At 48.0% G+C, this 13736-nt stretch overlaps 1 protein-coding gene across 50 annotated transcripts in view; it reads left to right on the top strand.

The window, feature by feature from the left end:
• LOC142912498 (uncharacterized) overlaps nucleotides 1-13736 on the top strand; it is a 147124-nt gene that overhangs the window by 122326 nt on the left and 11062 nt on the right. The gene's annotated exons all lie outside the window — the stretch shown is intronic.

The raw sequence follows: 13736 nt of genomic DNA, 5'->3' as shown, positions 1-13736 counted from the left end.
CTCTATACCACGTGACCACCCAGCAGCCCCCGGCCACCGGTGACCCCCCTCCAATGTCATCCGGTCACGTGTCGGCAGGTCAACCAGCGTATCATGCCCCAACATAACCCTGGCTGGTTGACACTCTCGCTCCCTCACTGGGAGCCGGCACCGCACACTGTACGTGGTGCCTCTGCACTAACCAGCGCTAGGGCTGGTACTAGGCCGAGTAACTGGGCTGGAAATAATGACAACATATTATCCGCCGTGGCCTCACAAGACCGGCACTACACAGTGACATTCACAGTCACTACAGTAGTATTGGAATTGTTTAATGTGTGGCAAGTTATAGATTCCGAGGAAGGAAAAGAAATGAGGAGTTGCATTCAGGATTAGAGATGTCCAATTGGAACAATTCAGAGTACACAAGATAACTATAGTGGGCAAATTATATATCAGAGGAGAAGGCTTGCTGCAGGAAACTGTAAATTGAATGTTAAATGTGATTTGAGTGAAGGAGACAGCGCAAGCACAAACAGAATGCAGGGAACATCATCGGACCTCCCTTGCCAGGGAACTTTAACCACGTAACCTGCTCCTAATCAGACAACTCGTACAGTTTCTTTATGCATTTTGCAGAAAATGTTCAGCTACGTGGGAACTGGGGTTGATGACTTGATGATATGCTTAATAGGAATCCCAATAACGTGGGGCCATGGCCAGAACCTCTTTGATGCAACATTCATAACTTTGACACAGCCATTATGAACTTCACAAAAAATACTTTACAGGGGTCCCCGATATATGTGGGGGTTATAAACCAGAAAGTTGCGACTTATAACGAAACAATGCATAATGGGGGCTTTTCCCAAATAGGAATACTACTCCATGTTAATGGAGGGGGGGGGGGGTAGGGACTGAAAGAGCATAAACATTGCATATGCGACGAAAATCGGCGCAATTTATCCCATAAACAAAGGAATAAAGAAGGATAGTGCCTTAGGGCAACGTGTTTCATACCTGGCAAATAAAATTGTACTGTACATCAACTACATCAACAGAAAACCAGGTACTGTACATGTACAGTACATATAAGTACCAGTAGTAAACTGTACAACACAATGTACATATATTTATAACCACAGTCCATCATTTATTATCCAGCAGCATGAGGGGGGGGGGGTGCCAGATTTAAAAAAACGCCGGATAATTACTAATCACTATTTTTGCACATTCTTGCATGACATGTTTTTACATATTGATTTTTTTTTTATGTTTATGAAATTGGCATAAATAAACGTACAAATAGACTAAAAATAATCTAAAAGGTTACAGTATTTACTGTATTGTACTCACCGCTCCAATCTCGAAGACCCTGCAGATTTTGACAATCGCCAAACTGATGCAGACTTTAGTCCCGTGCACCGGCGAACGCTGAAGAACACGCACTTTTCACCGAATTGCACTGTATATATATTACTGTAGTTATTAGTCATGAAAAATGTATATACAGTCTGCTGATGCAGACTGTTTTAAAAGGTCAAAAAACAGTCTGCATCAGCAGCAGACCATGCTTTCCCACCTGATGACGGACGCTTGTGTTGCGCCCAAAACGTCGTGATTTATTTTATTTTATACCTACATGACTTTACCGAAAGAATCAAAGAGTATGGATTCCTGCAGTCACGAAAGCTTCAAATCAAGATTGATTGGTTCTAGTTTTCAAGATATGCTACTGGGTCAGTATATACAACCCTTGACTTGGGAATGGCGGAGGATAAGTGAGTTATAAAGGTGTAGTGACATCGCGGATGTGACTGTGTGGTGCCGGCCCTAGAGGACCACGGTGTGCGATGTACTCACATCGCGGACATCACGTATGTTTCATTTTTTGCGACATCGTGTATGTCACTGTGTAATGCCGGATCTAGCGAGGCACGGCTTGCGATGCATTGTCATCGCGGACACCCCGTAGGTGGTTGTAGTACCAGCCCTGGGATAGCGCAGTGACACCACGCGTGGCGTGTAGTGCTGACTCCTACAGGAGGAAGTGTGGTAGTGTCAGCCATGGGATAAGGTTACCCTAGGCCATGGCAGTCTGGTTGACCCTGGAAGGCACGTGACCAGTAAAATCTACACAAGGGCCCCATTAGGGGGGTGGGAGTTGTCACATGTCAGGGTAAGATCCTACGGGAAAGGTTGAGAAATGGTCAGAGGTTTTTCAAGGTGGTTGTGGCCAAGGGCGGGGCCAGCCCTGACCCAGCAGCATATTAACCGGGTCCGCACAGGGGATCTGGGTTCAGCGTTGCTGCCGTCATCTGAAGATCTACAAGCCATGTTCTACATCCAAGAAGAAGTCACCAACACGTGGACGAGGGCACCAAGCTAGGGTCCTGTCTGTTGTAGCTACTCCCAGTAACTAGCGTAGTTAGCCTGGTGGTCCACCACCATAGGTTATCTGGTAAAGGGGCAGTAACCCCTTTGAGTTATGTGTTGGTATTAATAAATATGCGTTGCCTCCAAGAAGTACATCTGCGACTCAGTTGAATCCACTACAACTGGTGTCGGAAGTGGCCATACGCTAATTATGTTTTACTCTGCTAGCTTTAGACTATATCTACGCGCCACAGACTATGTACCATGACGTTGGACAATTAAGATGAAGATCTCATCCCGCAAACAGCCCCGGAGGAGGGAGGTGAAGCGTTACCGGCGGAGCAGAGCACCGTCTGGCCCCGCGACTGCTCCACGCCGACAGGGAAGTTGCTCAAGGCTACACATGGCCGCTTCGCGGGGCTCCTCCACGCCACGGAGCTCCACATTGTGGAGCCAGCAGTGGAAGCGGGAGCAACGGAGCCACGCGGCGACGAAGTTCCCGCTGCCATTTCCCACCAAGCGGGAACCTTCGCGGCACAGCCCGCGCTGGCAGCCGCCATCTTCTCGGAGGAGAGGAGCGCGGGACCCGCCAAATCAGAAGTTGCGTCATAATCGCCGGTGGACGTTCCATCTTTCCTGCATCGACTTTCTTTCGTAAAATAATTTACAGATGCCGGGGACGACTGGGTGGCCTTCAAGCGGCAGTTCCTGATGAACGCCGACTTGGCGGGGTGGACGGAGACGGAGTCGCTGGGAGCGCTGCCCCCCGCCCTTGATGACGACGCCTTGGCGGCATTCCTTATCATCCCGCCGTTGGAGAGGGCCACATTGACGCAAGCCTTCGACCAGATGGCGGCCATTTACGAGCCGCCATCCAACGTGCGCTACAAGTTCGCTACGTGAAAGATAGGGGAAACCGAGACACCCCTTGCCTTCCGTAGCACACTTTTGGCGCTGGCGAAGGCTGCCTTTCTAAGGATGGACCACGACGGAGTCGACTCATTGGTCCTTGAAAGATTGCTGGCTTTGGCGTAGGACCTCAACATTGTCCTGCCAGCTGTAGACCACGATCCTTCTTCCATCAAAGTGGCGAGGTGCAATCAGGCTCGCCAGCTTCTGCAACGGCACAAGGGGTTGGTGGCTTGTTCTGCGTCCCACGAAGGGCCGGATACACCTGGCGAAGTGGATCCCATCATCGACCCAGAATGGAGGGGGGCGAGGGGACGGCATGGTGCGGCGGGCAGACGACCAGCGACGGCGGAAGACATCTCCTCGTCCCGGGAGCAGCCCCATCGTGTGCTATGGCTGCGGCCTGCCGGGACGTCTCCTCGGGCTGCCGTTTACCATGACAACCCCTCCCCGGACCACCGCCGTCATCCGCCCAACCGTCCTTCACTCCACTGCACCCTAAGGTGAGTCGCGAACCATCCCAAACTCGGTCCCTGAATCCACCTCACCCATCTCGTGCGTTCGGAGTTTGTTCCCGTCGCGCATCAGGGCGGGAGGATCCTCATGTTGATCAGACCGGCCAGACGCTCTGACTGGGTCAGTGGTCCGAGCTGGCCCATTGAGTGGTGGCCGCGACCGCAGGTTTATCTGCTATTATTGGACAGGTAGAAGGGGTGGAAATTAGGATGCTCATTGACACCGGTGCATCAGCGACTGTCATTTCTGAATTGATTTATAACATCTTACCCCCTAAATGTCATTCCTTATGCCCTGTCGAAGCTCCGTCGCAAACGACGGCTCATTGGGGATTATTGGGAAAATAACAAAATTGTTTTTGCTGAAGTGGGAGAGAGAGCTGCCGTGGCAAGAGGTTATATAGGTAAGAAGGGGGGAGGGGCAAGGGGGGAGAGAGAGAGGGGGGGAGGGTAGGGGGAGGGGAGCGCTGCGTGAGCGCTAGGAGAGGGAACGTGAGGCTGGGGGGGGGGAAGTGGGTGGGGCTGGAAGTGGGAGGCTGAGAAAGCTAGGGATGCGGGGGGAAATTTACTTGGAAAAATAGACTAGTACCCGGCAGATATGATAGACGCAACCATAAAGCAGTTACGGTTTTACCTGGTTAATAACATCCTTCCAATGATTGCCCAATTTCTATCCATCTTGTCGGTTGAAGTTATGTCTGTTTATATATCTGGATGGCTTCATGAACAAACCTTTGATAGTAGTCAGAAGGTTTGCAGAGTACCTTGGTCTCGGAAAAAAACTATAATGCGAGCCCACAGCGTTATAACAATGGTCAGCCATGGCAGAGGTATTGGCTCTGCCGTGTTTCAGTTCTGCCTTGTGTTCGCGGACACGGTCCGAGACATGTAGTTTTGTTTCCCCAATGTAACTGCTACCGCAGGTACAACTCAGTATGTGAACTCCAGGATATTGCATGTCAGGAATGACATCCTTCACAGATGGGATTAGATCACGGATTTTGTGTACTATATTTAATCGGACCTGGATCTTATGTTTGTTTAAGATTTTGGAAATCTTTTTGGTAACACCTGCTATGTATGGTAACATGATGGTTTTGATCGACTTCTCAGGGGTTTTCTCCATAGTTGGAGAAACAACTTTGCGAATAATGTCTACGTGTTACAGTTCACTGGCTAGGTGGCAGCTCTCTCTCCCACTTCAGCAAAAAAAATATTGCTGTGGTTTTCACACCTGATGATGATTACTTGTGTTTCAATCTAAACCTCGTGATTTGTTTCATTTTAATTTATTTGGAACTACGTGACTTTACCGAAAGAACCAAATAATATGGATTCCTGCAGTCACGAAAGCTTCAAATCAAGATTAGGGCAGGTTCTAGTTTCGACGTCCCTTGCTATTCCTTGCTTACTTGGGACTAATTTTTTGGGAAGAATGCCCCTGAAAATTTTGTTTGACCAGGGGTGCTTGGAATTGCCATCCGACTGTTGAATGGCATTTTTGCCTCCCCCCACCTGCTTATATATGGCTAATGCTACCGTGCAAGCACTTGCGTGTAGGACGGTGAGGATCCCCCTCGGTGCGCAAATGTTGGTTCCCCTACGATTGCGGAAGCCGCTAGATCGGGGGGCGATGGCAGGAATAATTATTTTGGGTCCTGCTAATGAAGTCAGTCATGGTTTGACGTTGGTGGGGGCGCAGACATTGGTATCCAATGACCAGCAGCCCTTCATTCAGGTCCTTAACGCAGGGTTAGACATGTCGGTCATCCAGGAAGGTACCGTGCTAGCTCATGCGTCGCCAGCGCTTCCTGAAGGAAGCATTTTGGGCAATGTGGGTCCGGCTTCGAATACGCTGCCGCACCAGAAGCCTGATTTCAGTTCAGTTCAGTTTATTTTGGTATAGCCCTGTGAGCCATCCGGCTCTTGAATCGGGTGCAACCACAAGAAACAAAAAAAACAAAAACACGAACAAGAAAAACATCTTAAAGTGACTATGTGACTGTGCAAACATAAAATTCATGGACGAAAAAAACAGCAAAAATATTCCTGAAAAAAGCACCGTACACCAACGCTGTGTGCAAAAAATCCCAGTGGGATGCAAGTCAACAACAACAACCACAAAAACGTAGATTAAGGCCATCAGTCTAACTCTGTACAACAACAAAACAAACATGTCCAAACCAAAAAACTTTTCGAAATCACAAAAAAATAAAGCCATAACTGCAACGTAACAGTGATCACAAGGACTGTGACTGAATTTTTACAATAAACTACATAAATAACATGTAACACCAAACCCTAGAGCCATAGCTGTCTGTATGAGTTACTCCACAACAACAGAAGCATCGGTCGGAGTATCACATTTTTCAATGCACCTTTAAGATCAGCACGCTAAAGCAAAATACAGATAATACTTTGCAGCGTCATCCGGAGCGAAACATTTTATTTTATTTTACGCCAATGAATAGCAGTGACAGCTAGGGGTGTACAACTCCTCTAGAGCAGTTTTGAGAGAATATCTCATTGGTAGCCATTCAAGTTGCAGTTTATTGGAAATAGCATTCCAAACTCTGGGGGCATCAATAGCAAAGGCCCTTCCTCCAGTTTTTGAACGGCAATAGGGAATGTGAAACTGGTAAATGAGCGAAGACCTGAGGTCAAATTTGTTCCTTGCAACAGAGACGAGATCCAGCAGGTAGTCTGCGGATTTTTTGTAAGTACATCGTGAATAAATAAGATCTGGTGCAGAAGCCTTAGAACATTAAGAGATGTTAAGTTTGACCCAATGTAGAGATCACAGTGGTGAGTCCTATATGGGCAGTTGAATGTAAATCTTAAGGCCGAGTGATAGATGGAATCAAGCTTCTTCAGTACAGTACTTGGGGCTGATTTATACACGATGTCACAGTAGTCAAGTAGAGGCAATATGGTAGCTTTTAGCAATTCCAAACGGAACATTGGGGGGAAGCAGTGCTTGTGTCGATACAGAAAACCAATTTTTATTTTTGTCTTTTTACCAATATAATCAGTGATCTTCAAAATTCAGTTTTGAATCCAGGATGACCCCAAGATACTTATAGATCTTGACTGGCTCTATTTGACAATTATTTAAGGAATGTAATTGGGGAAAAATAACTTCCTGCTTTAGTCCTGGTGAGAAGCATAGCACCTTGGTTTTGGAGGTATTCAGGACTAGTTTAAGAGCAACTAGCTGATGTAGTTTGTTGAAATCACCCTGTAGCTTAGCAATCACTTCATCCGGAGCGTGGCTAGCAGTAATCAGTATCATGTCATCTGCAAAAAGATTTACCCTGGAATGATCCAGGTCAGTGCCCAAGTCATTGACATAAAGAGAGAACAAGAGGGGGCCGAGGATGGAACCCTGTGGAACCCCTTTTGTTATCTAAACACTGTTTGACCTCCAACCATCTGTGAATACAGTTTGGGTGCGAGAAAAGAGGTTATTTTGTAACCATTTTACTGCGTTTTCGGAAAAACCAAGGCAACTTAGTTTACTAAGCAGAGTGTTGTGGTCTACTGTATCAAAAGCTTTGGACAGGTCTAGAAAAAGACAGGCACAGTACTGCTTATTATCAAGGCTTCTGTAAATGTGATTCAGAGAGTCTAATGCAGCAGATGTGGTGCTGTATTTTTTTTGGAACTCAGATTGTTTTAGATATAGTAGATTGTTGGTGGACAGGAAACTGCTAATTTGGTAGGTCAATAATTTTTCAAAGATTTTCATCAACGGGGACTATATTGAGATAGGTCGGTAGTTATTTGGATCATCTTTAGGGCCCCTTTGTGAAGTGGACGGACATAGGAATGTTTACATTCTAGAGGAACTGATGCTTCTTTGATAGACAGGTTGAAAATATGGGCTATAGGTTTGTATATTAGGTGACCAACAGTTAGTAGAGCAGAGACAGGAATACAATCCGCTCCGGTAGAGGATGACCCTTTGAGGTAGGACAGTTGTTTCAGAACATTACTTTCGTGGATTGGCTGGAAACTAAATTCGTTTAATGTTTGGACAGGGGTGTAGGAATGTGCATGAGCAGGGGTGACTCCCAATACATTATCAAAAAGATTACCAGCTTCAGAAAAATGAAGGTTAAAATGGTCAACTTTTTTTGGGATCTGAAAAATACTCCCCATTTCGGTTAAGATCAACGGGCAGATTGTCTGTTTTGAATGCCTTTTCGATATATTTGATTGTTTTCCAGCAAATCCTGGCATTTCCATGTGATTCCAGGAGAGTGGAGGAAAAATAGGCGTTTTTTGCATGCTGTATTTTTTTGACGCATCTATTCCTTAAAATCCTGTATTCTAGCCAGTCATTGACCAAATTACTTTTCTGAGCACATGCCCAAGCCTTGTCCCTAGTTTTCATGAGCTTTGTAATCAAAGGATCAAACCTTGGTGGGCGGTTGCCTTTAGTTTTAAATCTAACCAACGGAGCATGTTTGTTAAGAATTTGGAGAAACGTGTACCTGTAGGTCTCCCAAGCCTTAGGTTGGGGATATCACAGACCTTGTCAATATCCGAGTGAAGCACATCATTAGTAAATGCCTGAGTGCTGAAGTGTCTCATAGAGTGCTTCTCAACCAATTTAGGGGGGGCTTTAGATCTGGCTGATGATCTCACACCAAAAATGAAGGAGTGATCACTAAGGTTATTACCCAGAACACCAGTCAGTGTGAAATTGTGAGGGGCATTTGTCAATAGGACATCAAGCAGAGATGAGGGGTGGATGGAGAAGCTTTGTGCTGAGAACGCAGATTTGTCCGCGGTCCAGAGGGGAAAGTTGCGAGAGCTTTTGCGTGAATTTTTGGATGTTTTTAGTAAGGGGAGATTTGATATTGGACGCACTACGCTTTTGAGTCATCACATTAATACGGGCGACGCCACTCCCATCCGGCAGAATCCCTACCGGCTGAGCCCTGCGGAAAAAGAACACGTTCGTCTGGCGGTTGACGAAATGTTAGCTGCGGACATTATTTCACCATCCACTAGCCCATGGGGAGCACCAATTGTACCCGTTAAAAAGCACGATGGTAGCTTGCACTTTTGTGTTGACTTCTATAAACTTAATAAGGTCTCTGTCGCAGATGTGTATCCTTTACCTCAAATGGATGACTCATTGGATGCTCTTGCCGGAGCGCGGTTCTTTTCCACTCTTGATCTCCTATCTGGGTTCTTGCAGTTGCCACTAGACGAAGCCTCTAAGCCCAAGATAGCCTTTCGTACACCACAAGGCTTGTTTGAATTCAGTCGGCTTCCTATGGGTCTTCATTCCGCGCCGGCCATGTTCCAGCGATTAATGGAACTGGGCCTGGCTGGTCTCCAGTGGGACTCGTGCTTGATATACTTCGAAGATGTCATCATTTTCAGCCGTACATTTGACTAACACCTGGAATGGCTACGCGCTGTCTTTCTCAAAATACATGTGGCCAACCTGAAATTTAAACTGCAGAAATGTCACTTCCTCCAGAAATCGGTTTGGTATCTTGGCCACAATGTAAGTGAATCGGGTATTGCGACTGACCCGGACAAAACCGCGTGTGTTTGAATTCGGCCAACCCCCACGTTAGTGGGGGAGGTGCGCAGTTTAATAGGATTTGCGTCCTTTTACCGCTGTTTTGTCCCCAGGTTTGCTACCATCGCTAAGCCTCTCCACGCCTTGACGGCTATGGGTCATAAATTCCATTGGGAGGAGGAGTAGGAGGCCACATTTGTTGCGCTCCGGAATGGCTTGGTGAACGCCCCTCCCCTCCGCTACCCCGATTTTTCGTTGCCGTTTGTCCTTGATACGGACGCTAGTAACACCAGAATTGGAGCTGTTTTGTCCCAAGTTGTCAATGGCGTCGAGATTGTTGTCGCATACGGCAGCAGCATGCTCTCTCCGTCCGAACAACGGTATTGTGTCACGCGCCGGGAACTGTTAGCCATTGTGGTTTCTGTGCAACAGTATCGTCCCTATTTGTATGGTAGGCACTTTGAAGTGCGCTCTGACCACACAGCTCTACAATACGTGCTGCGTGTTGACCAGCCATCTGGCCAACTTTCACGCTGGTTGGAGGTCCTCCAGGATTACTCCTTTAAGGTTACCTTTCGCAAGGGCTCCCATCACACGAACGCTGATGCCCTCTCGTGATTACCAATGAACGGCGGGTGCGCCTACTTTTCGGGCTCCGGGTGCTGTTAGCTGGTCGCTGAGCCCTCGTCCCCTCCCCTCGCGGCATCGGCCGACGTAGTAACATCTGAGTTGGCCGAGGGTCCAGCGGCGCATGACGCTGTCATTGGGTTGGACGACGCAGAATAGGGGCACCTCCAGGTGAAGGACGCTTCCCTGATAAAATTGCGCCGCCGTGTCAGAGAGCCTGAGAGGGACGAGGATCGATGGGGTATCGCCTCTGTCATTCTTAAAGGCGGATTGCTCATGCATTGGCTGAGGATGTCGCTAATTTGTTGAAAGGGTGAGTGCAGTGCACGCGGCGGAAGCCGCCGGTGAAACCCTGTTGTCCACCATTACAATTGATTCAGGTTTCCCGCGTGAACGAATTAGTTGCGCTAAACATCCTTGGTCCATTTCCCACTACCCCTCGTGGGAATAAGTGCTTTCTGGTGGGAGTCGAGTATTTTTCACGATGGCCTGTGGCCTGGCCGCTCCCTAACCAGTCAGCGGCCACGATCATTGAAGCATTCTTCAATGGCTATGTAATAGACAAGGGCACTCCCGAGCATCTTATGACTGATCAGGGCAAAAATTAATCCTCATAGATGTTGCGGTAGGTGTGCGATTTGTTGGGAACAAAGATTGTATGCACGTTACCGTACCACCCGCAGACGGATGGCATGGTTGAGCGCTTACACAGGACTCTTACGTCCATGTTGAGCCACCAGGTCAGCAAGTCGTAACTCGACTGGGATTTACACATTCCTGGAGACCTATCTGCATATAGGATGTCCCCTCACGCATCCACCGGTTACTCACCATTATGTACGGGAGAGAACACGACCCCCCGATTGATATTCAGTTGCAGGCCGTGCCCAACAAAGCTAAATCCAAAATTTCTGACTCTTCAGAAGCTTTCCGAAGCGGGAAAGCCTCTAGGGGTCATTCTGATTTTCGCCAATTGTCCAATGAGCGGCTGAGGGGTTCACGTGTTTCTACAGGTGGGTATGTCACCCAAATTGTTCAAACCTTGGAGAGGGTCGGATGATGTGATTCGGGTCGTTCGGCCACAGTGTGTCCAGATCCGCTAGGGGCGGCGGAGTTAGTTTATGCATCCCTCATGCCTCAAACCTTTTATTTCGCCGCGCGAGTTCGTTCCATTTCCACACCGCAGGGGCCGAGTGTCAGAGGTTTCCGGCGAGTTGGGGTGTGTGCCCGCTGAGGGCGGTCCTCAGGAGAGTCGTGTGATCCCGTCCCCAGGTGCCGCGCGCCTGACGTCCCCAGCACCGCCACCTGCGCCGTCTCCACTGGATTCGGGAGAGGAGAACCTGTCGACCCGGCCTACTGCTCTTCGTGAGGAGCCGGGCTCCACGGGATAATTGCATTTTCCTCCCGGGACCTCCAGGGAGAGCGAGTCCACCTCCCCTGGAGGCCCAGCCACGAGAACCTGTTCTAAAACTCTTCGGGTTTCGTGATCCCCACGCACACACACTCCCACTCCCTCAGTTGATTCTCGCACTCGGTAAGCCGTATCAGTTATTGGCTGAACCTAACCCTTATTGTGCCTGTGGGTGTTGTTACATGGTGAGGGTGGGAGTTGTTGGAGATGAAAGGGATTCCGAGTGTTCGCGGTTCACTGCACTGTTTTTTTTCTCTCGTGTTGTTCTGTACTCACACTTTTTTTCTCCGTTGTTAATGTACATTTGTAGGTAGTGTAAATATTGTTTAGGTGGGTTTGGGTATTTAATTAGTCATTGTTATTTTTAATTGTTGAGGAACACATAGCATTAATCATTTTTTTTACTCCTTTAATCACCTCACTCACTTAGTTTGTTTTAAGGGGGAGTTGACAGCTGGGACAGCTCAGTGCTACGTAGGGGGGGCTGATGTAGTAACATCGCGGATGTCACTGTGTGGTGCCGGTCCTAGAGGGGCACGGCGCGCGATGTACTCACATCACGGAAACCCCATAGGTGGGTGTAGTACCAGCCCTAGAGGGAGCTCGGTGAGCGCTGCGATAGTGCAGTGGCAACACACGTGTCGTGTAGTGCTGACTCCTACAGGAGGGAGTGTGGGAGTGTCAGCCATGGGATCAGGTTACCCTATGCCAGGGGTGGGGAACCTTTTATCTGCCAAAGGCCATTTGGACATTCATAACATCATTCGCGGGCCATACAAAAGTATCAACTTAAAGATTATCCTGTTGTATTTGGTCAAACATTTAATTAACTCACTCCTAATGTGATGGCTGGAACTGCCAAATGATTTCGCGAGCCTTATACGGCCCGCGGGCCGGACGTTCCCCACCCCTGCCCTAGGCCATGGCACTCTGGTTGACCCTGACCAGTAAGATCTACACACGTGACCAGTAAGATCTACACAAAGTCCCCAGGAGGGCGCTTGGGGGTGGTCACGTGTCAGGGTAAGATCCTACGGGAAGGGTCGAGAAACGGCCAGAGGTTTCTCGAAGGTGGTCGTGGCCAAGGGCGGGGCCAGCCACGTTCCAGCAGCATATAAACCGGGTCCGCATAGGGGACTGGGGTTCAGCGTTGCTGCCGTCATCTGAAGATCTATGTTCTACGTCCAAGAAGAAGTCACCAACACGTGGACGAGGACTCCAGCTAGAGTCCTGTCTGTTGTAACTACTCCCAGTAACTAGCGTAGGTTATCTGGTAAAGGGGCAGTAACCGCTTTGTGTTATGTGTTGGTATTAATAAATACGTGTTGCCTCCAAGAAGTACGTCTGCGACTCAGTTGAATCCACTGCAAAGGGAAGGGATCTCAATTTAAACCAGAAATGAATAAAATACATCTTTGACTGGATCTATGAATACATATATGACTGGGATTGGGCAGTACTTGCTTTTTGAGCAAAACAATGAATGATGCAATCTGAACCTGGTATTGCGTCATACATGGTATGAATTGCTTTCAGCCTTCTGCTGAACAAATTGCCCTACATCAGTGCCTCGTACTTGTGTGAACAAAACAGATAACTTCTGCTATGTTTGAGGTGAAGTGACTTTTGCATCACAAGAGCGCAGTAAAACCACTATGGTTAAGAAAGCCTATCACCTTTATTTTGGCTGCAAAATTGGAGATCAGGACAAGATGTTGGGCCCAGACATATGCTGCAACACTTTTGCAACAAATCTTCGCCAGTGGTTGAACAGGAAAAGGAAATATATGCTATTTTCAGTGCCAATGATTTGGAGAGAGCCAACAGATATCAGCAATTGTTACTTCTGCATGGTGCCTCCAGTTGGCAAAGGTGTGTCAAAGAAGAAAAAGTCGACTGTATATTATCCAAACATTCCATCAGCTATATGCCAAGTACCCCACGGAGAAGGACTACCGGTTTCTGATGCACCAGAATCATTCTCACTTGAGTCAGATGAGGAAGAGGATGGAACTTCTGGTCCTGAACCATCAAGGTTACATGACCCAGATGTTCTCCCATCCTCTTCCTCTGAACCACACCTCATAACACAAGGTGAACTGAAAGACCTTGTCAGGGATTTGGAACTACCCAAGAGTACTGTTGGGCTCCAGACTGCATCACTGGAATTTCCTGGAAGGTGATGTTAGGGTTTCCATGTTCCATGATCGTCAAAAGGATCTTGTCCCATTCTTCTTCATGGAAGGTGATCATGTCGCCTGCAACAACATCGATGGTGTGATGGCAGCCCTCAACATCGTTCATGATTCACTCCAGCGCAGTCTTCGAGACAGTCTGGTCCCTTCACCTGATGAAGGCCGCTTGTGTTGTGGCCGAA

Source organism: Petromyzon marinus, chromosome 5, assembly GCF_048934315.1.
Source record: "Petromyzon marinus isolate PM22_M1 ecotype Great Lakes invasive population chromosome 5, UKy_Petmar_22M1.pri1.0, whole genome shotgun sequence".
In the NCBI taxonomy this organism is placed as follows: domain Eukaryota; kingdom Metazoa; phylum Chordata; class Hyperoartia; order Petromyzontiformes; family Petromyzontidae; genus Petromyzon; species Petromyzon marinus.
Note: the sequence above shows the minus strand (reverse complement) of the source record. Positions and strands in the feature narration are given on the sequence as shown.